The sequence below is a fragment of the Streptopelia decaocto genome, assembly GCF_964273445.1.
Source record: "Streptopelia decaocto genome assembly, chromosome: 27".
In the NCBI taxonomy this organism is placed as follows: domain Eukaryota; kingdom Metazoa; phylum Chordata; class Aves; order Columbiformes; family Columbidae; genus Streptopelia; species Streptopelia decaocto.
The window spans coordinates 1595744-1621028 of record NC_138682.1 but is presented as its reverse complement, the minus strand read 5'-3'; the positions used below and the strand labels follow the sequence as shown (position 1 = coordinate 1621028).

The 25285-nt window shown below is 56.8% G+C and overlaps 1 protein-coding gene across 8 annotated transcripts in view; it reads left to right on the top strand.

Moving 5' to 3' along the window:
• HDAC7 (histone deacetylase 7) overlaps positions 1–25285 on the top strand; it is a 90000-nt gene that overhangs the window by 36936 nt on the left and 27779 nt on the right. The window contains exon 1 of one of the 8 annotated variants that reach the window (XM_082073489.1): positions 19229–19343. The exons of the other annotated variants lie outside the window; for them this stretch is intronic. The gene's annotated coding sequence lies outside the window, so the exon portion shown is untranslated. Of the gene's footprint in view, positions 1–19228; positions 19344–25285 lie in introns of those variants that run through there. 8 annotated transcript variants of the gene reach the window in all.

Genomic DNA, 25285 nt, shown 5'->3' with positions numbered 1-25285 from the left:
ACAGCGTGGGGACATGGGGACAAGGATGCTGTGCACAGGGCACGGGCAGGAGCAGCATCCTGCACCCCAGGGATTTACAGCGCGGGAGAAACGAGCCCGTCCCGGGGCCGCGAGGTGTCGGCCGCGGCTCCGCCGTGCGCTGCGCGGCGGTTGGGGCTCCGTACGTGGGGTTGCTGGGGCGCCGCTGTTGTGTGCCGAGTCCGCATCCTGCCTGCGCCGCGGGGAGCGGTCACGTGCAGGCGAGGCCTTTGTCCTGCGCCCGCCTGCTTTTTTTAAGATTTATTTTTAGGTGCTCTCTGGCTTCCTCTTCCTCCCGCGCCGCGCTGCGCTCCCTCTTTCTAGCTCCCTCTTCCAGGATTGCTCTTTGGGCAATCGGTTCCTCCTTAAGCTCATTTTTGCAGGCCTTTGCGCTTGGGAGCCGGCCCAGTTCAGCATTAGCAGCTGCTGGCTCCTTCTGGGTAAGCAAGAACAAATAAAGGTTTACGCTGAATGAATCATTTGAGCCTTATCTGTCTTTAAAATTCGGGACAGCTGTACAACTGCTGCGAGGACTCTGCCCGGAGGGCACGGAGGCTCCTGGGTGAAGAACTTCTGCCAGTGGCTGGACCTTAATGGGTTTGTGCTGCTGATCCGCGGGCGGCCTCAGTTGATTCTTCCTGTGGCTCTCCGAGCTTTATCCCACGCTTGGTTCCGAAGCACAGCTCTGGAATAGCTTCCTTTCCTTGAAGGTTTGCTCCATGCCGGCTTTGTGATGGGCTCCTGTGGAAATTCGGCCTTTGGGATGCTTTGAGTGGTTTGATCGCCCTGTGAAAATGCGGGTGCTGGCTGCAGAGCATCGTGGTGGGATCCACATCGTGGCGGTGGGACCCACATCATGACGGTGGGTCCCACATTGTAGTGGGACCTGTGTCATGGTGGGACCCACATTGTGGTGGGTCCCAGATTGTAGTGGGACCCGCATCATGGTGGTGGGACTCACATAATGGTGGGACCCGCGTCATGGTGGGACCCACATGGTGGTGGCGGGACCTGCATCGTGATGGTTGGACCCACATGGTGGCTGTGGGACCCGCATCATGGTGGTGGGACCCAAACTGTGTTTGGACCTGCATCATGGTGGTGGGTCCCACATCGTGGCAGTGGGACCCTGCATCATGGTGGAACACACTTTGTGGTGACAGGACCTGCATCATGATGGTTGGGCCCATGTCGTGGTGGCACCCGCATCATGGTGGTGGCACCCACATTGTGGTTGGACCTGCATCATGGTGGTGGGACCCACATTGTGTTTGGACCTGCATCATGGTGGTGGGACCCACATTGTGTTTGGACCTGCATCATGGTGGAACACACTTTGTGGTGACAGGACCTGCATCATGATGGTTGGGCCCATGTCGTGGTGGCACCCGCATCATGGTGGTGGGACCCACATTGTGTCTGGACCTGCATCATGGTGGTGGGACCCACATTGTTGTTGGATCTGCATCATGGTGGTGGCACCCACATTATTGTTGGATCTGCATCATGGTGGTGGCACCCACATTGTGGTTGGACCTTGCATCATGGTGGTGGGACCCACATTGTTGTTGGATCTGCATCATGGCGGTGGGACCCACATCATGGCAGTGGGACCCATGTCATGGTGGTGGGACCCACATCATGGCGGTGGGACCCATGTCATGGTGGGACCCACAATGTGGTGGCGAGATCTGCATTGTGGCGGTTGGATGCACATCGTCGTTGGACCTGCATCATGGTGGTGGGATCCACATTGTGGCAGTGGGACCCACGTCATGGAGTGACCTCCGTCATGGTGGGACCCACATAGCGGTGGGACCTGCGCCGTGGTGAGCCCCACATCGTGGTGATCAGCTCTGAAGGCAGCCGGTGCATGGTCTGCGGGGAGCGTCCCCTTGGGCTCTCCGCTTCGGCAAAGGGACACGGTGGAGTGTCAACACCGCCAGCCGTGGTGTGGCTTTGCTGGTTTAAGAGGCAGGATTTGTAGATAAGTAGCGTTAGTTGGTTTAATAGCAGAACCGTGGGAGGAGGGAGGGGAGCGGCAGATAAGCCTTGGGCTCGTGCCTGAAAAGTTTTAATCTGACACTAAGGTGGGGACTTGCACCACAGCTAATGTTCTGCTGAGATGAACGGGACGGTTTTTCTCCCCTCCTGTCTTCTGGCACTCTAGATTAGACCCGGTTTATCCTCTCTCTGCATGGAGAGGCACCCTGTTTAACTGTAACGGAGGTTGTGCCAGCAGATCTGGGGTTGTTTAGTGGTTCGGAGGAGATGCTGGGGTATGATGAGCCTTGGCCACCCTCCTGCAGCCAAGTCCTCTTCCCAGCTCGTGTCCTCTGCTTGTCAGAGCTCATCCCAAGCATCATGGACACTCATGATGCGATGGTGATAAACTCCTCCTAGCTTCTTGCAATTTCCCCTTCATTTTGTTATTCTGTGCCGCAGAGCCTGCCCATCCCTCAGGTGTTGCGGGGAGGTTTTGGCTCCATGGTTGGATAAAACCATTTGCCTGCTGTGACGCTGGAGCCACCGCGCTCTTGCAGACTGGAGGTATTGGTGGAGCTTCCTTCGTGTGTTCGTAACCTGTTGTCTCATCCCATACCCAAGGCTGTTGTGACAAATAGAGGGACGTGGTGGCTTCTGTACTGTAAGACATCGACGACAAGGACAAAACCATCCGTTCCAGTGGGCCAGGCCTTGGGAGGTGAAGATGGCTCTGTCCTTTACATGGTAGCAAGGGCAAACCTTGCTGTTGACTCAATAAGAAGAATTAGGGGATTAAAGGAGACGTCGGCTCCTCATTCAAGGGCTCGTTGCACTTTGACTCCCCTGCAGAAGATCCCAGGTTGTCCCGGCTGCTCGGAGCTGGGCCGGTAGCTCCTGCACAATGTATCGGGGTGTATGGAGGGTCGTGGGTTGTCACCAAGGTCTTCTCCTGCCTTCTTCCCCAAGCTCCCTAGAGCTGGGCTCACTCTGGCCAAGGCTCTTGCGATGCTTGGAAGGTGAGTTTAGGCCTAAGATAAGGTCCAGGCTGAGGGACCAAGCAGTCGCTGGTAATGGTGGTGGCATAATAAGGTTGTGTGGTGGCAGAAGCCATTGCCTGAGTTCCGTGTAAGCTCTTTCCTTCAAACCCCGATGGATAAACTGCATGTCTATCTTCTCCAGAGCTTGAAGGCACCTGCCTGTGCTCGTGGAGCTCGAGGAGAGCGAAGAGATGCAGGGGAAGATAACCCAGAGACCCTTTCCACCTTAAATATGGAATTTTGGAGGTGTTGTGCGGGATGCTGAAGTGGGATTGTTGCACAGAGGGTTTCTGAGGGATTCCCCCAGCTAAACCACCACGAGCCTGTACTGGTTACCAGTCACCTTCTGGTCTCCGTGCCTGTGCCAGGCAGGGCTAAGCAAACAGGGCTCGTTACAACCCTTATAAAGCCAGGGCTGGAACCTGCTTTTCTAGTATGACAGACCAGGTCTCAGCCACTCTGCCTCTTTAAAGCGAGTGTACTCAGAGAGGGTTTGGCTTTTCTGCCTAGAACTAATTTTTTAGCCATTAGGTAGATGGGGCAAAAGTCCCGGCTGGGCTTGCGGGAGGTTGGTTGTGCTGCGACGTGTCTCGTGCGGCGGGTCCATCACGCTGAACGCGATGGGTGTGCGTGGATGCTGAATCCCCCCTTCCTCGTGGGCTGGATGCTCCGTGAAGGGCGCAGGAATAATTCACCTGGATTAAATCACAATCCTTCCATCTCCAAGGCTCTGCCGTTGTAAACAGCTGCTCGCTGGAGTAGGTAAGTGGAGGCAGCGCGGTGCTGCCAAGCCCTCGTGTCCACAAATGACTAAATCCTGCCTGAAAAGTCAAAGTATGAAAACATTATTTTTTGGGTTTGGCTGAGCCTCGTGGATTGCTGGGACCGAGCCATCTTGGCTACCCGGCGGGGATCGCGGAGCCGCCGCTCGGGACGCTGCCTGGGGCTCTGGAGGAAGGTGGAGGAGGCTGGTGTGGACGTGTCGGGATCCCGGGGGGCACCTGGGGGTCCTGCGGGGTCCCTGGGGGCAGCGCTCAGGCCAACTGTACAGCCCGCGATCTGCTCTTGGAAAAACAGTTGTGCCCGTTGGCAAACTGTTTTGGCAGCGGCTGCATCGGTAACCGGGGGGGCTGGAGAGCCGGTGTCTCGCGGAGGAGCCGCCGTGCCAGCCCCTGGGCAAACGCAGCACCTCGCCCGCGTTGTTTAGCGTTTCGGCTGGCTTTTCTCTCCCATGTACTGCCGTGGTGAGGGCTTGCACGCAGCTGGGGTTACTGTGCCGCCCGCATTTACTTGTGGCTCCGACATCCCGCGTTGGGCCGGTGGCTGGTTGTTGCCTGTGTGCAGGCAGCCCTGGGTCGGGAGCCTTGTGCGGTGGGTCAGTCATCCTGGCTGAGCGAATCTGCTCTCAGTTTGCAGGGAATAGGTGGATTTGAGATGGGAGACGCTGATGTTTAATAGAGCACCGGTCTGGGAAAGGAGAGCGCTGAGCAGTGCCGCGCTGGAGACGCTTTGTGCATTTTGATGTCTGTTTAATATATGCTGGAGCGGGAGCCTAAGGGGGTGGAGAGCAGGCTGGTGGCAGCTCAGTCTATGTAGTTGTCCTGGTCTGCTCCTGGGAGCACAGATCTTGCTGCCCAAAGCATCCCGGCTGTCCCACCCCTGTGGCACAGGCTGCAAACTTGACGGTGCTGCTGAAGGACCTTGTCCTTCTCTGAACAGTGTAGTTGTTCCGATGGCGTCTGTGCTGTGTTTTGAAGGCAAGCGGTGATGGAGCAGACAGCGCATAAGCCACAGCGCGTCCTTGCCGGGCCCTGACTTGCTTCTGCTTCCTAGACTCACATCTCCAGCCCCCCAGGCTTTCCCAGCTGTACCCCTCTTCTTCTCCACCTAGAACAGCGCTTGCTAAAGTTGGTTTCTCAGCAGAGATAACAGCATATGGGTATCCGCTCGTCTCCTATAACAGCATATGGGTATCCGCTCTTCTCCTATAACAGCATATGGGTATCTGTTGTTCTCCTCCGTAAGCTCCGGCCCTTGGAGATGGTGCCTGGGTCCAGCTGCCTTGGCAGGTGAGACTTGGGAACCCCCTGGAGGTGAGAAATCATGATGGGGAGAGAAATCGCGATGGAGAGAGGGTGCCAGGTGCTCGGGAGGTGAGAAATCGCAATGGGGAGAGGGCACCAGGTGCTCGGGAGGTGGCAGCACAAGGGGATGTCCGACCTTGGTCTCCTTGGTGGGCACTGAGGAGACTAAACTTGCTCGTAGCCTGAGCCAATGTGACACATAATGGGGGACACCAGTGCTGTTTCCAGCCTCTTGTACTCTGTTGAATTCACAAGCAAACTTTGCTTTGGAAGAGGTTGGAGCCACGCTCTGGGTTGTCGGTTTGCAAGCAGAGAGGACGAGCGTGCCCGTGCGTCAAGAGGACAAGCTCGGGAAGGGACCGTCCCTTTGTGTCTCATCGTCCTTGCTTGCTCCACAGCCATGGCTTGCAGGGGCTCCGGTGGGACACTGGGGGCTGTTTGGGGTTGCTGCTGGCAGAGATTGAGGTCGAACGTGGATTCAGAGGTTGTATCTGCTCGGTCTGGGTCAAGCAGAGCTCCAGTGGATGCTCATCTGCTCCCGATGGCTCTTGGTGACCGTTAACTGCCTCCAGAGCACCCTCTGTCACCGCTCGCAGGACCTGAGAGACTCTGCAGTGTCTGCATGGAGATAAGGGTAGGGTTTAAGGCCAAAAATTAGGAGAATTTCCTGCTGCTAGAGATGGAGCTTGGATAATGCTGATCTAGGGCTTTGACTCCCATCTGCAGCCTCCCCAGCTCCCGGGGGACACTGACCAGATTCCCAGCTTGTTGGGCTCTCCCAGCTCACGTCCATCGGCAGGGTCAGTGTTTGGCTGGATCTATATGTGGTTTATGCACATGGATCCCTGATTCTCGGTCTTCTGCCTTCATGGCAGCACAATTCCCAGGTACGCGGAGCCACCGGCGTCGTCCTGCGGTGCGACGGAGCCTGGCAGCCGGGACGCCCCGTTCTGCGTGGCCAGGCTCGGTGGTGAGACGCTGGTATGCGAGATGTAAACTCAATACCAAAGTTTAGATTACAGCCCTGTGAAAAACATCAGCTCCCCTAAATGGAGCCCAGATGGTGGCGGAAACTGTGCAACGCATCGGAGCCCAGGGCCAGGAATTGCAGGAACCGTGCGAGCAAAGGGCCGGGGGCTGAGGGGGAGGGAGAGGAAGGGAGGTTGGGTTACAGCTCGGGGAGGCTGCGAGGCGAACACTTGGCCACCGCCGTCTGCTTTAAGGGTCAATTCCTAATCCAGGCTCGATAATCCACCTCTCCCCCTTAAAAACAACTTCAGACGACGAATGTCTCCCGAGTTGCATCACTGTCAATGCAGCGTTTCCAAAGCTGAGGTTTCCCACAGCCCGTGACAGCTGAACTTGTGGGTGTAAGAGACCGAGGGCTCTTGGGCAAATTAGAGGAGACCGGCTCGATCTGAAGCAACGAATCCACGAGCTGCGTTGGCTCGGGAGCTCTGCCAGAAGAGGAGTTTCCCGGCGGCCGCGTTTCGGCAGGTTCAGAGCTGCCGAGCCCGGCGAGAGGGTCGAGTGTGCGCAGTGGGAGCCGGAGCTGTGTTTTGGGTAAGACGAGCGCCGACGCGCCCCAGCAGCCGGGCGATGGCACGGGGGCGAGCGCGGGCTACGGGGAGGCTGCCCGTGACTCAGTCTCCCGGTGTTGTGAAAAAAGCAAACATCCCGGGGCGCTGCCGAGAGCGCTGTCTGGGAGCCCGGAGCCGTCCTTCCCCCGGCTGCGCCGCCGGAGCCTCCGCCGCGGCTTGTTCGGGGTGTTTTGGGAAGACGCGGAGCGATCGGGAAGTGCTGGGGGGAGCGTGTCTGGATTGCTGAGCAGTGCTGGTGCATGCGGGGGAGAACGAGTCTCCAAACGACGCTGCGGGGATGTGAGAGCAAGTGATTCCCTTCCCAGGACTGGGGTGGCCTTGGTCTGCAGCCCCGGGCCAGGACAGGGCCAGTGGTGGGGATGTGCTGGGGACATTTCTCCGGAGGGTTTGGTCACATTAGACGAGCCTTGAATCTTGGGGGCAGTTTTGGGCCCTTCATGCCAAGAAACACCTTGAGGTGCTGGAGTGAGTTCGGAGAAGGGAATGGAGCTGGGGAAGGGGCTGTAGAAGGAGGTTGAGGTTGGAAATTTGGGATAATTCCTTCCCCAAAGGGCTGTCAGGCATTGAACAGGCTGCCCAGGGCAGTGCTGGAGTCACCATCCCTGCAGGGTTGGACAGACGGACATGAGGTTCTCAGGACATGGGGCAGTGCCAGGGGTGGGTTATGGTTGGACTCGATGAACTTGAGGGGCTTTTCCAACCCAAATGATTCTGTGGTCAAATTACTTGTCCCCTCTGTGAACGAGAGACCTGGGGTGAGGTGGTAAAATATGAGGTTTTTACATAGAAATTTGGGCTCTTTCTGAGGTTGTTGTGTCGAGAGAGGTTGTGGGGAGACCTCAGACACGTCCATTGGGGTCACTGCTCCTCCATGAGGTCCCACCATCCCTGCTCTGCCCTTCCCACCCATCCCTCCGCGTAAGAGCTGCTGCATTTTCCAGTGGAAAAAGGGAGACTGGGGCTAAGCTGGGAAAAGGACGGAGAGGAGCAGGAGCGCTCCTGTGGGTCCAGCGCCGAGATGCCGAGGCCGGCGCGGATACCGAGCCGCAGGTACGCTCGCCCACGCGGAGCAAGGCCCACGAACCTCGAGATACGAGTGTGTGCCGGAGCAACACGCCCTCTCCTCGGAGATAAGCTTGTGTGCAGACACAGCCCGGAGATAAACGCCCGGGAAGGCAAACATCCCCAGCGTACACCTGTATGGACACGGAGCACCTGCAAGCGCCCGACACATGGCCGTGGCCATGGGACCTGGAGCTGGTTTTGTGGTAGAAAATGACATGTGCCCTACCCCCAAATCTGCGGGTGCTCAGAGAGAGGGAACAGGCAGTTTGCACTCAGTTCCAGCTTTCAAAGATGCTCAGAGCATCTTTCTGCTCAGACCCCCACGTGCTGTTACACCGCAGGGTTTCTCATGCCTGGAGGACATTAAGCATCTTCAGGCTGTGGGTTTGGTTTTCTGGTAGCTTCGGAGCCTTAAAAAGTTCCTTTAAATCGCAGGGCGGGCTTTGGTTAAACTCCTTATGTCTCGGAGAAGTTGTGAAACGGTCACAAACGAAACGGTCGCGGTGGGAATGCTTCATGGGGGATTTCAACACGCGTTTAGGGCACTTTGCTTAAAGGGAGCTGCACCGGTCGTCTGGGCTGTGCATAGGTTTGGAGGAGAGGAGATCAGTGCAACCAACAGCTGCCACTTGCTTCTTGGGAGCGGCACACTTTGGGTTTAATTCCCCGAGTTTTAGGTGTCTGGAGTGATGGCATTTACATCTGAGCCTGACCCACGCGTTGCTGCTCTCTGGGCAGAAGGAATTGCTGCCAGGACAGACAAACTGCCCCGGTTTAGGATGTCTGTGACGGGATTATTGCTGCCGGCTCCGCAGCCAGCTCAGACATCTGCACTGAAATGTCGACTCTGGCAGATGAATCACAGCTGGAGCTGGTGGATTTGGATCTTACCCTCAAGTCTGACTCCGGAGCTTTATTTTTCAAGACCGACTGGGAAATGGGGCACGTCACGTATATCCCAGATGAGATAAGGGCTTGCTGGGGGTTCTGGTGCCATTCGGCTTTTGCAGGCACCTCCCAGCGTGTCCCGCAGCGCCCGGTTCTGCCCCCCGACCGGCCACGCTCATTTTTAGGGACTCCTGAGACACGCTGTGGCACTTCGGTCGCACCACGTGGCTCCTCTGATTAAATAAATACAGATAGTGTTGTAACCAAGAAGGGAGTTGTGGCTCTATGCCTCACCTGCCACCGAGAGGGTTTGCTGCAAGGTGACCCCAATTCTGGCGTGAGCAGCACCCTGAGGAACCCCATTCTGATGGAAGCTCTGCGCTTCTTGGTGTCTCTGTAAATGCCGCAGGTGAGTGTTAATCTTCTTCCCTGCGAGGATAAACTTGGGTTTAGTCCATGTGAAGACTAAGAGTGCTATGGTGATGATCTGTAGCTGCAAAGTGCTCCGGTTGCGGATGCAGCTGAGCAGTGAAGATGTTCCTATGGCTTTTCTCTCCTGGGCATCCTTTGCCCTCTGTCTCTACATGTGTGGGACCGCGGACTTCTTGCTGTTTTTGCTGGTAGACATTTCTTTGTCATGGGTCAACAGCCATGAAAATCCTTGAAAGAACATCCCTATCCATTAAAGTCCTCAAAAAGAACTGACCAGGGTTGGAGGCTCCACGGAGTCACAGAATCGTTTTGGTTGGAAGACACTTTCAAGATCGAGTCCACCCATAACTTAACTGGCACTAAACCATGTCAAGAAGCATCAAGTAGGAGTTTGTTGTCATCCCTGTAGCTCGTGATGCTTTGAGTGGTCTTAATGCTGCGGCCAGAACTGTACTATCTACTTTAGAAAAGGCGATGACTCAATGGAGGAGACTCAAATCTGCAAAAAATGTAGGTTCTGCCTTGCAGGGAGAGGAGATGGTGAAGCTCAAGCTGGTTATTCCTCAAAGGAGACTCAAGGCATCAATCATTGAGCTGACGGACCAAACCAGCGATGTGTTGGGGCAGAGGTCGGCTTGTGGGTTCTGTGTTGGCTGCGTCCATCACACATGAACAGTCCCAGCACCACCACGTCTGATCTCTTCTCGTGTCAGACGACACAGAAGGGAATCCCGGGGGAGATGTCTGGAGTCTGCTCCTTCCCTGGCCGGAGATCCACAAGTCTCATTTGCGGTTCCTCTCTGTTTTCTTGGCCGCCTCTTCTGTTTGTGTTTGGAGGTGTGGGTTTGTAACAGTGATGATGATGAACCCTTGAAAGATCTGTCGAGATCAAGGAGCTGGGAGGATTTTTGATACATTTTCCCTTGGTGGGACCTTGCCGTCAGGGTTGGATGTCTTGTTGGACCTGGCTTGCTCGTGAGTAACCACGCTGGTTGGGTGGAGGTTCAGTCTCCCTTCTGCCGCAGCCCAGACTGGATGACGATGGCCTGTGACGGCGATGGGAACAAGTGATAGCGCTTGGCTGCGGCCCCGCTGGAGCGCTTGGGATGCTGGCACGGAGCGGCCGTTTCACACCACGCAGACGTGTCTGGGACGACGTGTCAAGCGAGCGAAGAAGGTGGAGGGTGTGTCGGAGGAGAAGCCTGGGAGGGGTGCAGGGTGCTGGCACATCTGGAGGTGGGACAGAGAAACTCGCAGAAGGATTTGTGGGTTAGGCCTGCTTCGGGTTTGGGTGTGTGCTGGATCTGCACAAATCCGCGTGTCCTCCCTTCTGCTGCCTCCCGAGATCCTGCAGAACCTGGAGACCTTAAAAGGGGCCTTAAAAGGGGCCATAACTGGCACTAAACCATGTCAAGAAGCACCAAGTGGGAGTAAGGAGATGTTGTCATCCCTGTAGCTCTTAAAAGGGGCTGATAAGAAAGATGGGGACAGACTTTTGAGCAGGGCGTGTTGAGATAGGACAAGGGGTGATGGTTTTAAACTAAAGGAGGGAGATTCAGGCTGGATAAAAGGCAATTGTTGGCCCTGAGGGTGGTGAGAGCCTGGCCCAGGTTGGCCAGAGAGGTGGTGGATGAACCATCCCTGGAGACATCCCAGGCCAGGCTGGACGGGGCTCTGAGCACCCTGAGCTGCTGAAGATGTCCCTGCTCATGGCATAAGGTGACATTTGAAGGTCCCTTCAACTCAAACCCTTCTGTGATTCTATGACTTCCATGTTCACGTCCTCACAGCAGCTCTTGGGCATTCCTGACCCTGGGAATGAGAGACGAGACTTTGCCAACGCTCACCCGCCCACTGACCGGTCTGACACAGCACCCCAGTTCAGAAGAGACGTTCCCAGTTCTGTGCTGCCCGTTGCTTTTCCGCTGTACGTAGCATTATCACCCTGATCTCCCGGTTGGAGAGATAGGGATACCCAAATACAGATCTCACAGCAGGCTCTGGGATGAGCACATCTCCCTACATGGCATCTCCTTACAAAACCTGGTGGCTTTATTTGCTCAGAATATCTAAATTAATATCAGAAAGGCTATGATTGCGTGACTTTGAGGCCAGGGTTTGCCCACGGGTGAATAGTTTCCAGCAGATTTGTGTTTTTAGGAAGCCATCTGGCACGTTGTCTCCAAGAATCTTAATTAAAGAGTGCCCTGAAATTGCCGTGGCTGATGTGGGAAGCGGAGACCCGGCAGCGAGTGGCACCGCGCGGTGCGTTGGGTGCAGAGCAGGGGACGGTGGCGTTCGCAGCTCCTCCACGTCCGGAAATTCTTATTTCACCGAATCGGAAAGGGGTTATGAACTTTATGGCAGGGAGCAGAAATCACAACCTGGTTGGGATTGTGGCTTTCGGGCACAAAAAGCGCTACAAGGCACAGAATTGGTTTTGGGGCAGGACTGAAGGCCGGAGCGGGGCAGTGGGGTTGCGGGAAGGGTTTGTGCAGCTCGGTGCTGCGGGTGCACCCGCTCCCGTCGGTATCCGGCTCTGGCAAAGCTTTGCTGAAAGGAGCGGCCAAGCAGCTGGAGGAGGAGGCGAAGCTGGCACGAACCCAGCCTGCAGGAGCTGATTGAGCCGGGAAGATAAAAATACTTGTTATCGAGCTGCCATCGCAGCCTCCATCGCTGCCGAGGGGCTGTGCCTGCTCGCTGTGAGCTCCGCATCGCTGCCCGCTCCCCTGTGGTGCCTCAGCCAAGCCAGGAGCTCACCCGGGCATCGCTCTGTGGGGGAGACTGGGGTCACCTCCTGTCCCTCTGTCCCTTTTGGGAGCTCGCTGAACCCAGCCCTGTGCTCCCCATTTGCAGTTTGTTTTTTCTCCAGCGGCGTGTCCTTTCTGCAGACCGTGCAGCTCGGCTTGGGTTGTGGGGAGCCCTGGCAGGGTCCTGGGGACAGCAGGGTGACCATGAGCCAGCACTGGGCCCTTGTGGCCAGGAAGCCAATGGGACCTGGGGTGGGTTAGAAGGGGGTGGTCAGTGGGTCAGAGAGGTTCTCCTGCCCCTCTGCTCTGCCCTGGGGAGACCACACCTGGAATCTTGTGTCCAGTTGTGGCCCCTCAGTTCCAGCAGGACAGGGAACTGCTGGAGAGAGTCCAGCGCAGCCACCAAGATGCTGGAGGGAGTGGAGCATCTCCCGTGTGAGGAAAGGCTGAGGGAGCTGGGGCTCTGGAGCTGGACAAGAGGACACTGAGGGGGGACTCATTCCTGGGGATCAAGATGGAAAGGGGGAGTGTCAGGAGGATGGAGCCAGGCTCTTCTGGTGACAACCAGGGACAGGACAAGGGGCAATGGGTGCAAACTGGAACACAGGAGGTTCCACTAAATATGAGCAGAAACTTGTTGGTGGTGAGGGTGGCAGAGCCTGGCCCAGGCTGCCCAGGGGGTTGTGGAGTCTCCTTCTCTGCAGACATTCCAACCCGCCTGGTTCCTGTGGAACCTCATCTGGGTGTTCCTGCTCCATGGGGGGATTGCACTGGATGAGCTTTCCAGGTCCCTTCAACCCCTGACACTCTGGGATTCTGTGATATCAGAGCAGACTTCCCCGCCAGGGCTCCGAGGGTGGATAGACCAGCTTTTCTCCTTCCCTTATCACCCGGAGCTTTGGGAGCGGGGAAGCCGAGCTGCAAAAGAGCTTTTTAATTTTGGCAGCGAAGGGAGGAGATCAAGAGTTGCGATGGCTGCGGAGGGACCACCTAAGAGAGCATGGGAGGTTGGCAGCAAAGGCGGCTGAGCAAACTGATGGTGAAACTCTTGGAAAGGGGAGAGTTGTTGCTGTAGAAGCGGGGGGGAAATAAGATGGGAGCAGAGGAATGCTTTGCCACTAGATGGAGCGAATGGTCTTATGGGGATTTATCTTCAGCCTCTGGCAAGTTTGGTCCAGGACCTGCACTGCGGGAATTGGTCCTTCCTTCAAGTTCATTCCTTGAGCTTGACTTTAGGGAGCTGAGCTGAGCTGGTGGTTGGTGTTTAGTCTGGAGAAGAGGAGGCTCAGAGCTGAGCTCAGCACTCTCTATAATTACCTGAAGGGCAGTTCCAGCCAGGGGGGGATTGGGCTCTTCTCCCAGGCATCAGCAATAGGACAAGGGGCCATGGGCTTCAACTCTGCCAGGGGAAATTGAGGCTGGAGATTAGAAAGCAATTCTGTGCAGAGAGTGGTCAGGATTGGAATGGCTGCCCAGGGAGGTGCTGGACTCACCGTCCTGGAGGTTTTTAAACTGAGATTGGACATGGCACTTAGTGCCATGATCTAGTCAATGGACTGGAGTTGGACCAAGGGTTGGACTGGATGGTCTCTGAGGGCTTTTCCAACCCAGTGATTCTGTGATTCCTCCAGCACGGCTGAGGACATAGAGTAAGAGTCACCTCAGAAATGGAATCCTTGAGCTCCCCAAGCCCGTGTCCTCCAGCAGAAGCCGAGTTTGGGACTCTGCAGGGTGAGAGTTCCCATGTGTGTGTGGGGGAGATGCAAGAGTTGCGCAGTAAAGGAACCTCATGTCCATCTGTCCAACCCTCCGGGGATGGTGACTCCAGCTCTGCCCTGGGCAGCCTGTTCAATGCCCCACAGCCCTTTGGGAAGGAATTGTTCTCCAGATCCAACCTCAGCCTCCTTCTCCAGCCCCTCACCAACTCCGTTCCCTTCTCTCCACTCGCTCCAGCACCTCAAGCTCTTTCTTGGCGCGAGGGCCCAAAACTGCCCCCAGGATTGGCGGTTTGGCCTCCCCAGTTCCAGCACAGGGACGGTCACTGCCCTGGGCCTGCTGGCCACACCAGTGCTGGGACCAGCCAGGATGCTGGTGGCCTCTTGGCCACCTGTGCACACGCTGGCTCATGTTCAGCCGCTGGCACCAGCACCCCCAGGACCTTTTCCAGCTGCAGCGTTCATGGGGTTGTTGTGACCCAAGTGCCGGACCCGGCACTTGCTCTTGTTGAACCTCAGACAACTGATCTCAGCCCATCGATCCAGCTGGTCCAGATCCCTCTGCAGAGCAATGACGACCCGCAACAGGGGACCCTCACGTCCCCTCTTGTTCTCCCACCTCTTGCTGTCAGCACAGGAGGCTGCAGACCCCATCAGGAGCAACAAAGAGCTGCAAAGGGAGGTGGAGGTTGGAAAACCTCGGGCTGTCCCTCTCCAGCGCGCCGGGAGCGTCAGGAATCCCAGCAGCGGGTCCCCGGTGACGCAAGCGCCGGCGCATCGGCCCCGCCGGGCTGGGATGCGCCGTTCGTCCCACCGCCCGCACACCGGGGACGGGTGAGCTACAGCAACAAAAATGCGCCCTTCCACTTGGGTGACTGCTCCCAGCTCGAGATGAAAACATTTCTTCCTGAAATTGGAGTCATTCCTGGGATTGCAACACCCAGGCTGTGTTTCCAATTAATCTGCTGAAGTCGTCATGTGTTTCCAAGCGCGTTGGCTCAGCGGAGGAAAATCTGGCGTTGCCTTCGCACTGAGGTGCCAGCTGAGATGCAGACGGTATGAAATGAGGGGAAAACGGGCCTGGCAAGCTGGGCCACCGGCGCCGGGCACGGGATGGCCAAGGGGCACCGGGCAGCGCCGGGGCGGCGCGGGGATGCGGCCGAGGGCAGAGCAGCCTCCTCTGGGATTGAAACCGCTCAAAATAGTTGTTGAATTACTGTCGGGTTGTTCCCGACTGCTTTCCTTCTGTTTCTGGGTGTGTGTTTTGTTTTGGGGAGAAGGGGAGGTGGGTGAATGAGTTATGCACCGTCTATTCGCCGCGGCCGTGTTTACAGCCTCGCCGCCTTCGCGGTGATAAGCAGGAGTTTGCCACGTTTTGGGGATGCCAGTGTGACCGCTCAGCCCCAACCTCCTCCAGAGGCCGGTTTATTTGGGGGTGAGGGGTCCCCAAAGCGATGCCTGTGGGGCGAGGGATGAGCGTGGTGTTCTGTGTTGGATGGTGGGTGCATCACCACATCGGGCACCTCTCCGGGGAGCTGCTGGAAGGACCGACATCCCCTTGCCCGTGGGTTTTCTCTCTCCTAGGGCAGGAGCCAGGGTTCCCGCCTGGAGCTGGAAGGGACCCGGCGCATTCCTCGCACCTCCCATGCGATTTTCTGAGCAACGAAATTGGATCGAGCGCCCGGTCCCAGCTGGGTGGGAGCGTCCAGTGCGTTAGCACAAACACGGGAGGCCGAGCTTGCGTAGAGATCTTCCCTGTCCAAGGATGAGGTTCAGGCTGAGACCCCTCCGGAGTGCACAGGGGGGACGGGCAGGAGCGGGGAGGGGGACGGGAGGCGCAGCAGCGCTCCTGCCACCCAGGGCACCCGTGGCTCTTCCCTTGGGGGGCAAGAGCGCAAAGTGGTTGTGCAAAAGGAGCGTGCAAACTGTGCAAAAGGAGCGTGCACCTGTGCAAAAGGAGCGTGCAAACCGTGCCAAAGGAGCGTGCACCTGTGCAAAAGGAGCGTGCACCTGTGCAAAAGGAGCGTGCACCTGTGCAAAGGGAGCGTGCATCTGTGCAAAGGGAGCGTGCACCTGTGCAAAAGGAGCATGCATCTGTGCAAAGGGAGCGTGCAAATTGCAAAAGGAGCATGCAAACCGTGCCAAAGGAGCATGCGAAAGTGGGTGTGCAAAAGGAGCGTGCAAACTGTGCAAAAAGAGCATGCAAAAGTGGTTGTGCAAAAGGAGTGGGCAGGCTGCTTGTGCAAAAGGAGCGTGCAAACTGTGCAAAAGGAGCGTGCAGGCTGCTTGTGCAAAAGGAGCGTGCAAACTGTGCAAAAGGAGCGTGCAGGCTGCTTGTGCAAAAGGAGCGTGCAAACTGTGCAAAAGGAGCGTGCAGGCTGCTTGTGCAAAAGGAGCGTGCAAACTGTGCAAAAGGAGTGTGCAGGCTGCTTGTGCAAAAGGAGCGTGCAAACTGCTTGTGTGAAAGGAGCATGTGAGCTGTGTAAAAGGAGTGTGCAAACTGCGCAAAAGAAGCGTGCAAACTGTGCGAAAGAAGCGTACAAAGTGCTTGTGCAAAAGGAGCGTGCAAACTGTGTAAAAGGAGCGTGCAAGCTGTGCAAAAGGAACATGCAAACTATGTAAAAGGAGCGTGCAAAGTGCATGTGCAAAAGGAGCACATGAGCTGTGTAAAAGGAGTATGCAAACTGTGCAAAAGAAGCGTACAAAGTGCTTGTGCAAAAGGAGCGTGTAAACTATGCAAAAGGAGTGTGCAAACTGTGTAAAAGAAGCGTACAAAGTGCTTGTGCAAAAGGAGCGTGCAAACTGTGCAAAAGGAACATGCAAACTGTGCAAAAGGAGCGTGCAAAGTGCTTTTCCCTGGCGGTGGAGCCCGCGGCCGTTCTCCCCGCGCCCCGGCGCGATCGTGACCCCTTTTCCCGCGGCGCCGCTTGGCGTGGAGCTGGAACGCGTCAAGTGAGGCCGGTGAGCAGCCCCTCCCAGGCTGGATCCCGCTCGCCGTCCCGTGTGCGAGGGCAGCGCCGGGGCGGCGCGCTCCTCCGGCGGCGCGCTCCTCCGGCGGCGCGCTCCTCCGGCGGCGCGCTCCTCCCGCGCCGCGCTCCTCCCGCGCCGCGCTCCTCCCGCGCCGCGCTCCTCCCGCGCCGCGCTCCTCCCGCGCCGCGCTCCTCCCGCGCCGCGCTCCTCCCGCGCCGCGCTCCTCCCGCGCCGCGCTCCTCCCGCGCCGCGCTCCTCCCGCGCCGGCAGATGCGTAACGGCCCCAAAACCCCCCAGCGCAGCGAGGAGGGGAAGGCAAGTTCAGCGCTGGCGTTTAACGCCGCAGCACGTCGATGAAATAAATAACTTACATTTTTTTCTATGGATAAACAACTTTTAATCCAATTCCTTAATTGTATTCTTTAAACTCGTGTTCGTTAGAGCATAAGCAAAACAGCGCTGGGTGCGCGGGGGATTCGCTCCCCCCAACTTTTAACAATAAGAAGTGTGCTTAAATACAGTATGGTATTACATATTCATAATGACCCCAGAAATGTCTCTACATATTCATGACCTTTCCCGCTTGTTATTAAAATGAGTCTCAGAGAACCATTTCCATATTCCCCTCCTTGTCCCTCCCCTGTTCCCTGTGCAGGGTCACTTGGTGAATTTGAGGAGGGTCTTTGGGGTCTTTGGATGAAGCTCCTTCAGCTTCGTCACAGTGGACTTTGTACCTTTGGCTCATTAGGAGGAACTGGCTGGAACCCGAGCTGCCAAATTGACCAAAACCAGCCTGGCGCCCCCTTTTTGCTGTAAATCTTGGGTATCTTGTCTCCTCAAGGTTGCAGCTGGTGCTGTAAAACTTCTTATCTCGGCATTGAATGAAATCCTGCTTTTTTAGCACAATTAGTTACATACAGCTCTAAACTAGATATTAATGATGTGGTTTAAAATGTTAGCTTGTTAGTAGGCCCTTATTATATAGTTGCTTAACCCTTAAAATCTTAGTTCCCTCTATTAATATAACTTCCTAAGCAAGTTTCATAACTTTTTACATAGAACTCAACCACCTTTCCCTTTTCCAAGTTCAGAGTCCGTGCCCCATTTGGTTCTACCTGTAAACATTAAACATCTCAGCACGAATCACAACTGCATTTCTCACAGTCGATAACCAAAACTCTTAAGGATGTTGCGCGAACTAACTTGGTTGCTCCAAAAATCAAGCTTTCCTACGTGTCTGCGTTAGAGCCGCCGCTGTTGGGTGGATTTTTAGCGGCGAGGATGTGATATTTCTATATTTGCTTGCAGGATGATGGTTTTTAATGCATCAATGGGGGCAAGAATGCACGTGGGAGTTTTTGGGGAGCGGAGTAATGTCGGTCCAGAGCGATGCTGGCGGCTCCAGGAGCATCTGGCCCCACTTTTTGGGAGGTAAAGAGCGACCGGTGGGCACAGGGCTCGTCCCCCTGCTCCGGTGGGCTCGGTGGGGCCCGTGGGTGGTGGCCGGGGGGGCACAGGGACGTGTGGCATCGTCCGTCCTGCTCTCCCTCCTGGTTCTGTCCCTGCTGTGGCCCTTGGAGGCTGCGGGGAGCGCTGGGTCTGATGTTGTGTTGCTAATCCTGTGATGCTTATTTAGGTGATGCCAGTCCTGAAATAGCTCAGGTACTAAAGCATCTCAAGCCTTTTTAATAGAGGTATAGATATATATTTTTAATAGAGCTATATATATATTTTTTAATAAGAAAAACAGTTTCTATCACCACCTCGACCATGAAGAAAGGGCTGCAAGCAGTGTCCTGCAAAACCCTCCAAGACAAGAGGCGGCTCGAGCTGCATCACACCCGGGCGCGCGTTGGTCCTCGCGGGTTTTTCCGGCTGCTGACGTGTGTGCTGGAGCAGCCTGGACACGTGCACCTCCCATTTGGAGGAGAAAAGAGGAATTTAGGGTGGAACTTGCTCCCTGGGGGCTTTGTTTCTGTGTCCAGATCAAGCATCTTCTGCTGCCTTGTTATTTTGATTTCCCGGCAGTGGAAAATCCCACGGGTCTCAGGAGTGGATTTTATCACCGCGTTTGCAAAGACTTTGGTTTCCAGCGGCGATCGCCGCGTTTCCCTGAGTTTCAGGCTCAATCTAAAACTCGTCCTGGGTAAAGGGAGATGCAGCGGCTGTGCCTGCGGCTGTGATGGGTTTGCATTTCGGGGCCGGTCCTTTGGGGCAAAGGGACAACTTTGGGGTTTGCCGACTGGGTGTGCAGCCGTGCATGGCTCAGCCGTGACTGGGACAACAGCGGGGACAGCGCTGGGGACAATGGCAGGAAGCCGGAGCCGCGCGCAGCTCCTTGCCGCCGGCCACCGCCGCGGCCCCGCCACCGCTCCTCCCGTGCTATTTCCATCGCATTGTCCGCAGGAGAGGAAGGATGTTTCCAGCCTTCTTCCTTTTTGCCTCAAAGGGATGTGGGGTGGGCGGGGAGAGGCTTTTTTTTTCTCCCCGGCCCTTGCGCAATAAGCACAATCGCTGCTTTTCCAAGCGCCGTCCCGCTCCGCCCAGGTCAGGGGGCTGATGCGCCGTGGCCGGAGCCGTCCCCGGGGTCTCCCCTCCTCTGCACAGTCTTGGCAGCGGAGATGCGCCTTGTCCCGCGGGCTCAGATGCGTCCTCCCGCGCTCGGAGCTCCGTCGACATAACTCTGCAACGTGGCTTTTAGCTGGATCCGTGGTGCTCGGCGACGCCGGGGGAGATGCTGCTGCCTCCACCACCCCAGCGGTGCGGTGTGGTGACATTGCTGGCGCTCAACATTAAGGTATTTTGGGAAGGGAAAGAGGGATCTTGATGTTATAAACACCCCGAGCTGCGTGTCGTGGTGGGGACGTGTGTGTGGAGGTGTTGCTGCAGGGGTGCGACGACCCTCGGTGGGGATGGTTTCAGGTGCCTCTGGACACATTAGAAGTGTGCGCTGGGGAATGGGGAATGTCACCCCTCGCTTTGCGATGGAGCAATATGGCCGTGAAAGGGGGTTCTGGCTTTTGAGGGGGGATTATTTTAGTTCTTCGTCTTGTGGACAGGGCTCTGATGATGGCAACGAAACGCTGCAGGGTCCTGCCTGTGTTTTCGCCCATCACCGACCTCTATGGCCGTGCAAAGCGGAGCCTCCTCGTTGTGCCGGACGAGGCCACGTGCCAGGAAGCGAAAGCAGAATTAATTAAGATGGGAAATGATCTTAATTTGCTCTGGCTAAATCCCTTTAGCACCAGTAAACCCCAAACGTTTAAAGCAAAGGTCTCGGCCACACCTCTGCCTTTGTTCAAGGGAGGAGGAATCGCCCATGACGCATCTCTTAGGGTTTGATTGTATGGGAGAGTTTTACCAGTTTTACTGGGGTGATTAGTGCTTCCTGGTAGGATCCAAACTGGGAAAAGCCCATTTCTTCCTGCACTGGCTCCCAGCTCAGCTGCGATCACCTCGGGACAGCCAGAAGAGTCTCAGTTCAATCCCACATATCAAATGCTGGTGTTGAGTCTGTCCCGGGACAGACCCAGGACTCAGCAGCGCTGCTGGTTTTTCCATGGGGGAGCAGAAAACTTCACGGATCCCTTTTGCCTTGTTTCCTTGGCTTGTCGATGGGGACACGACGCGGCTGTTTCATCCTCCTCGAGCAGCATCCCCTGTGCATGGTACCACCCCCGGGGACACCCTCTACACCCCAATTTGGAGCTACCGAACGTCCCTGACAAAGCCCGGGGTCAGGCCAGCCCGTGTAACCCGCCAGGAACCCCGGGAGCTGACGGGGGGTGTGTGGCGGTACCAGGGCGATGGAGCCTTAGCGAGAAACACCAGCGACCCGCAGGCTCCAGGGGGTCGGGGTGACGACCTCGCTTGTGTTTTCTCGGCGGTTTAATCCTCCCCGAGGTTCTGGCCCCGCGTGTCCCGTTGTGTTGGCATCGGCCGCCCCGTGCGGGGTTTGCAAGGGAGTGGAGGGTGCGTGGATGGAGGAGGAGACGGCTCAGCTGTCTCCTTCCTCCTTTTTGTGGTCATAGGGAGGCAGAGAATGCAGCAGGATAGCAAATTCTTCCTTAAACCAGCTTAGAAATCACTCCAGAGGAGCTTATGCAATAAAACACTTTAGGCTGGGGCAGAAGTTTTCCCCCTTTTCAATATGAGCAAACTGTGGTGTGAGCTGCGTTATGGTCTCTCTTATTGCCTGTTCCCATTTGCAGAGCAGAAAAGGGTTTGTGTTTGTCTCCGGGAGATGCCGCAGCACAGGGGGTTGGAGTGGAAGGTTTAGCCGCCCAGCTTGAGCGCTGGATCCAGGTTATGGTTGGACTCGATTATCTTAAGGGTCTTTTCCAACCAAAATGACTCCATGTCCGCTCCGCCGTGGCTTTTGCTTCCCCGCCGCAGACTTTGACATTTCCACCTGCTGCCGGGTGCCAACCACCTGCCCGAGCCCACGCAAAACCTCCCTGTTTATTTTGTCTAAAAGCGATACATCCCCCAAAGCGGGGTGCAGCGGGAGGTGGGAACACCCGCTCCGCTTTAATTGCGTTTAATGAGTGTGACGGGGCCGGCTGCCAGCGGGCCCAGCGCTTTGCCAAGGCTGGCGCTCGCCGTGAGAACCGCCGGGTGTGGCGAGCGGCCGCGCCTGCGTTCGCAACCACCGGCAGAGCCCATTCTGGGGCTCCCATCGCCCGCTGGGTGCCTCGCCTGGTGCCGTCACGTTTTGGGGCTCTGCTCTGCAAGTACATTGAGCCGCGAGGGTTTGGAGGGACGCGATGACGTCTGGGGGTGAGTGCGACAGAGGGCGGGCACGTCCCCTGCGGACGTTGCCGAGCGGTTTGTGTTGGGTGGGTCATGCATGAGCGTCGTTTCACGTGGAGGTGGAATATGGAATATTGTGTCCAGTTGTGGCCCCTCAGCTCCAGCAGGACAGGGAACTGCTGCAGAGAGTCCAGCGCAGCCACCAAGATGCTGGAGGGAGTGGAGCATCTCCCGTGTGAGGAAAGGCTGAGGGAGCTGGGGCTCTGGAGCTGGACAAGAGGAGACTGAGGGGGGACTCATTCCTGGGGATCAATATGGAAAGGGGGAGTGTCAGGAGGATGGAGCCAGGCTCTTCTGGTGACAACCAGGGACAGGACAAGGGGCAATGGGTGCAAACTGGAACACAGGAGGTTCCGCTTAAATCTGAGCAGAAACTTGTTCGTGGTGAGGGTGGCAGAGCCTGGCCCAGGCTGCCCAGGGGGTTGTGGAGTCTCCTTCTCTGCAGACATTCCAACCCGCCTGGTTCCTGTGGAACCTCATCTGGGTGTTCCTGCTCCATGGGGGGATTGCACTGGATGAGCTTTCCAGGGCCCTTCACCCCCTGACACTCTGGGATTCTGAGGTGAATCCCGGTCAGCTTTGCACTGAGCACCCAGCCAAGCGCTGTTGTTTGTTCCAACACAAAGTGACTTTAAGAGTCCTGGATGAGGCTGAGCTGACACCAGGTCTGACCCAGAGCGGCACCGAGGGCTCAAATCCCAACTCCGACACTGATTCCTCGGTGTGTGAGGTTAACGCCGCTGCGCTGGGCTCACCGTGGTGCTTAGTCTGTTTATTTATTTTCCTTTTTTCCCATATATTTGCATGGCTCAGCGGCAGAATGAGCTCTCCTTGTGGGATTAGCAGTGTCAGCACACACCCCGCTGCACCATCGTCCCCGCCGGGCGCTTGGGCGGCCTCGGGGCCCCCGCGTTCCCCTCCCAGGTCCCTCCCTTCCCTGTTTTCCCCGGGCGGGCTCCACCTGCGTGCAGGACACCGGGTCCTCCTGGCGTTTCTGCAGCCCCAGCGCTCACAGAGACCCAGAACCCCAGAATGTCAGGGGTTGAAGGGCCCTGGAAAGCTCATCCAGTGCAATCCCCCCGTGGAGCAGGAACACCCAGATGAGGTTCCACAGGAACCAGGCGGGTTGGAATGTCTGCAGAGAAGGAGACTCCACAACCCCCTGGGCAGCCTGGGCCAGGCTCTGCCACCCTCACCACGAACAAGTTTCTGCTCAGATTTAAGTGGAACCTCCTGTGTTCCAGTTTGCACCCATTGCCCCTTGTCCTGTCACTGGTTGTCACCAGCAGAGCCTGGCTCCATCCTCCTGACACTCCCCCTTTCCATATTGATCCCCAGGAATGAGTCCCCCCTCAGTGTCCTCTTGTCCAGCTCCAGAGCCCCAGCTCCCTCAGCCTTTCCTCACACGGGAGATGCTCCACTCCTTTCATCACCTTTATTGTCCTCCCCGATGACTCGGCTGCGCTGTTTCTTGTCGCTTTTCCAGCCTGGGTGGCATTCCCTGGATTTCAGCATCACGGATCTCTTCCCAGCAGCTTGCGCGCACCCACATTTCCCACCGGGTGGCTGTCACCGCTGTCCCCATGGTGTGGCAGAGGGGCTTGTTGGATCCAGGCACATTCCAGCCCCCTCTGCGTTAAGGATGGATGCTTGCGCCTTGCCCAGCTGCACAGATGATGTTGAGCCAAGGGCCGTGCTCTCCTGGCCTCTCCACGAGCACCCAGGTAGGGGAGGCAGCGCCAGGCGGCCCCGCAGCGATGGGGCCACAAGTGTGTTTGTGCAGGAAACTGCAAATGTCGCAGCTTCCTTCCTCCCACATATAAATAACCCTCGTCCTAAACCCCGCGTCTCTGACTGGAGGGGACGCTGGGCCGGGGGGTGGTTGGGGACAGCGCTGTCCCCAGGCCCCGCAGGGCAAAGCTGAGCCTGACAGCGTTGAAATTCAGCGCAAGGTTTGGGCTGAACTCCCGTTGTGCCTTTGCTGATGGTGGTTCAGCAGTCGGGAACTTCTGTTTGTGCCCCTTTCCCATATTGCTGGGACCACCGGGGTTTCTCTCATCTCCTTGTTCTCTGCATTGTATCGGGCCTTAAGTTTTGTTTGTTTTTTCTTTTTAAATTGTCTTTTCATGAGCGAATCTGCCTTCCAGCCCAGCCCTGGAGCTCGGCCAGCGTTTGCCAAAGGGATTTCCTTCTCCGCAGCACACAGAGAGGCTCCAATTAATGGGCAGGTCCCCTCGAGTAGTCACTGGCTGCGAGTGGGTATTGTGGGAGCCTGGCCGTTTTGTCTCAGCGCCTGCAGATCAAGCAAGACGCCGCTTCGGAGCCTCGAGCTCTTCCCTGGAGGTGTATGAGTCAAACTGGGCTCTCGCTGAGCTGCACGAAGCAATTAAATGAATTAATGTCAGGGCTGAGCTGTGGCGCTGGTGACAGCAGCCCCTGTGCAGCCCTGACCCTTCGCTGGTGGGGAGAGGCAAAGCAGGTTGTGGGTTTGAGCCGAGGGGACGGAGGTTTTGCTGAGAGTTGGGGGGTTCAGCTGGGGAAGAGAAGCTCCGGGGAGACCTTAGTGCGGCCTTTCCGTGCTTAAAAGGGGCCTGAAGAAAGATGGGGACAGACTTTTGAGCAGGGCCTGTTGCGATAGGACAAGGGGGGATGGTTTTAAACTCAAGGAGGCGAGATTTAGACTAGGTTATCCTTATTAGGATGAAATTGTTGGCCCTGAGGGTGGTGAGAGCCTGGCCCAGGTTGGCCAGAGAGGTGGTGGATGAAGCATCCCTGGAGACATCCCAGGCCAGGCTGGACGGGGCTCTGAGCACCCTGAGCTGCTGAAGATGTCCCTGCTCATGGCATAAGGTGACATTTGAAGGTCCCTTCAACCCAGACCCTTCTATGATTCCCCCACCAGCCCCACGGTGCAGGGCAGAGCTGCCGACGAGCCCTTCGACGTGCCGTCCAAACCGGTTGGGAATGTTCTCCTCCGCTTATGCAAACGGGTGGTAATTGAGGAGAGGTTCGGCTAATCGTTTGATCTCTCCTCCGCTTCCCTTGGCACGCCGGCCGCATCCTCTCGTGCTGATGTAACCAGCCCCGGCGGGGAAAGACAAGGCGTCCTGTGCCAAGTGGGTGCTCGCTGCTTCCCGGGAGCTCCGGCGCTGCCGCACGGCTCTGCCGCTCTTGGCATCTTGGAGAAGAGAGACCCGGAGGAGCTTCTTTTGCCGGATAAAGTGCCAAAGCCTCTCTCCAAAGAAGATCCGTGGTGGCTGAAGGGAGGGAGGTGATGCTGAGGCTCTAGATGGGACTGTTGCCTCTTGCCCAAAGCCTGGTCCAGGGAGAAGATGGGGCTGGTAAGAGACACCATGTTGTTCCAGTTCAGGCAGAGCGGGGAGGTTTCCTTGCCTGGAGATGTGGCCTATAATCCTCATTCGGCTTTGCCCGCAGGCCTTGGCATATTTAGGGTTTCACGCCGCAAACCCTCACCCTGTGTCCCCAAGGAGAGGACGCGCCGGTGACATGGGGTTGGAGCCCTGCAGGGGTGCAGTTGCAGGGCTGGGGGAGCGTGGACCCGCTGCAGAGAAAGGCTTTGGGGAGCCCCTGGAGGATCTGCAGCTTCTCCGTCGCCTGACTGGGGACAGCACGGTGTGCTGGTGGCTCTGGAGCAGGGAATCCCAGAATCCCAGAGTGTCAGGGGTTGGAGGGACCTGGAAAGCTCATCCAGTGCAATCCCCCCATGGAGCAGGAACACCCAGATGAGGTTACACAGGAACCAGGCGGGTTGGAATGTCTGCAGAGAAGGAGACTCCACAGCCCCCTGGGCAGCCTGGGCCAGGCTCTGCCACCCTCACCATGAACAAGTTTCTTCTCGTATTTAAGTGGAACCTCCTGTGTTCCAGTTTGCACCCATTGCCCCTTGTCCTGTCCCTGGTTGTCACC